Raw genomic sequence first — 2,311 nt, forward strand, 5'->3', positions numbered from 1 at the left:
TGGAAAAGATATAAGTATATTGGAGTATCTTGTAACTTCATCTTTTAAACTTATATCTAGTAAATGATTATCTTATGCATGACGAAGATTTTCAGAAAAAACGTTGAGACAAGGTTAGATATATGAGACCACCTTGCAACGATATTTTTATACAGTTATACACTGGAACTCTGTGTGTATTATGCATGGAAGAGGACTTCCAATATTTTGAAAAGTATATATGTATATATATACTGAATATTTTGCGACTTCATCGCATTAAGATATCAACTTGGTTCATTTCTTCTTAACCAAGACTTTCTTGAGTACTATGAGAATGCTCATATATTGTAAATTATTATACATATTATTTCGGTGGGCTTGCTGCTCACCCTTGCTTTCTTCTTTCATCACACAACATCAGATAGACAAGATGAACATGACCAAGCTCCCAATTCGCGAGCGGATAGGAAACGTTCCGCAGTTTCCCTATAGGCGTTGATGTCGCTGTAGCTGAGGTAGGAGCTACCAATAGGCTAGGCTTCAACTTTTGATGTACCAGATTTATGTATATTTATGAATTGTAATAATGGCAAAGAAAATGTAAATTTATTCAGAAAACCTTTTAAGGTGTATTGGCAGATAATTGTGGAATAAAATGACTTGTGATTATTTTTGGATATTCATCTCTGAGACTATAACTTGTGGTGTGTGTGTTTATTGTGGGGTCACAGTACAGAGTAGTTGATTATTTATTAAGATTGGGTGTTATTAAGGGAAATGGAACTCGTGACAACCCGGATCCCTGACCCCGGATTTGGGGGTGTTACAGAGAGCAACGGTCTCTAAGTCATCGAGATTCACTTTCTGAGAGAGAATACCTTTCATAAACCTCGCATAGCTAGGCATCTGTTCAAGAGCTTCAGCGAAAGGTATGTTGATATGAAGTTTCTTAAACACCTTCAGAAACTTAGCAAATTGCTTATCCAGCTTTTTCTTCTGTAGCCTCTTAGGAAAAGGAGGTGGAGGATAGATCTGCTTCTCCCCTGTATTACCCTCAGGAGGAGTATGTTCCACATTAGTCTTCCTTGGTTCCACCTCTACTTCCTTCTACAAATCTTCTTCAGCCAAAACTTCAGATTCTGGAACTTGAGACTTTTCAGGCTCTTCGTCTTGCTGAATTTGGGGGCTTACAACCTTTCTGGACCTTAAGGTGATGGAGTTCACCTGTTCTTCAACTTCCCTCTTGCCTGGATTGGCTTCTATATCACTAGAAAGCATTCCTGGTGGCCGATTCAATAAGGCATTAGCAATTTTCCCTATTTGGTTCTCCAGAGTCTTGATAGAAATAGCCTGGCTTTGGCATATAAGAGCCTGGTTTTTGCACATAAGCCGCAACTCCTCCAATTCAGATTTTTCATTCGAAGATAGACCTGCATCATGATTTTGTTGTTGAATTTGGAGTTGTTGTTTTGGTGTAATTTGTTACTGAAAACCAGGAGGGTTGAATAGCTTATTTCCAAACTGCTGGAACGGCTGTTGCATCGCATTTGGATTGTTGCTCCAGCTAAAGTTAGGATGATTCCAGTTGTCAGGATGATAAGTTTCTAGAACTGGTTGTTGTGATCTCTGAAAGTTGCTCATAAACTGAGCTGAGTCACTAGATATAGCGCATTGCTCCATCACATGCGGACCTGCACATAACTCACAAACACTAATTTTCTGCTTAACACCATAGTTAGCCAGAGAATCGATCTTCATAGACAACGCCTTTAGTTGAGCTGTGATAGCCGTAGCTGTATCCACCTTAAGAACTCCTGCTACCTTGTCCTGTGGACATCTCTGGGTTGGATACTGATATTAATTAGAAGCCATCAGTTCAATTAGATCATAAGCTTCCTTATAGCTCTTTGCCCATAATGCTCCACCTGATGCTGCATCGAGCATGGGTCTGGACTGTGCTCCCAACCCATTATAAAAATAAGTGAGGATCATCCAATCAGGAATTCCATGATGAGGACACTTCCTAAGCATCTCCTTATAGCGCTCCCAAGCTTCACATAGCGATTCTCCCATTTGCTACGCAAATTGAGTAATAGCGTTTCTGAATGCAGCTGTCTTCACCATAGGGAAGAATTTAGTGAGAAACTTCTGAGCAAGATCTTCCCAAGTAGCAATCGAACCAGCTGGTAAAGAGTGTAACCAGCTCTTAGCCTTGTCCCTCAGAGAGAATGGGAAAAGTCTCAGCTTCACAGCATCTTCAGAAACACCGTTGAACTTGAAGGTGTCGTGGATCTCTATGAAATTCCTAATGTGTGTATTGGGATCTTCC

General features: G+C 40.1%; 1 non-coding gene across 1 annotated transcript; it reads left to right on the forward strand.

Moving 5' to 3' along the window:
- The first annotated feature begins 1,984 nt into the window (after positions 1–1,984).
- LOC141676191 (small nucleolar RNA R71) lies at positions 1,985–2,091 on the forward strand. Its single transcript, XR_012556795.1, has one exon. It is a non-coding gene; the product is annotated as a small nucleolar RNA R71 (small nucleolar RNA).
- The last annotated feature ends 220 nt before the right edge of the window (positions 2,092–2,311 follow it).

The sequence above is a fragment of the Apium graveolens genome, chromosome 7 (assembly GCF_009905375.1).
Source record: "Apium graveolens cultivar Ventura chromosome 7, ASM990537v1, whole genome shotgun sequence".
Taxonomy (NCBI): domain Eukaryota; kingdom Viridiplantae; phylum Streptophyta; class Magnoliopsida; order Apiales; family Apiaceae; genus Apium; species Apium graveolens.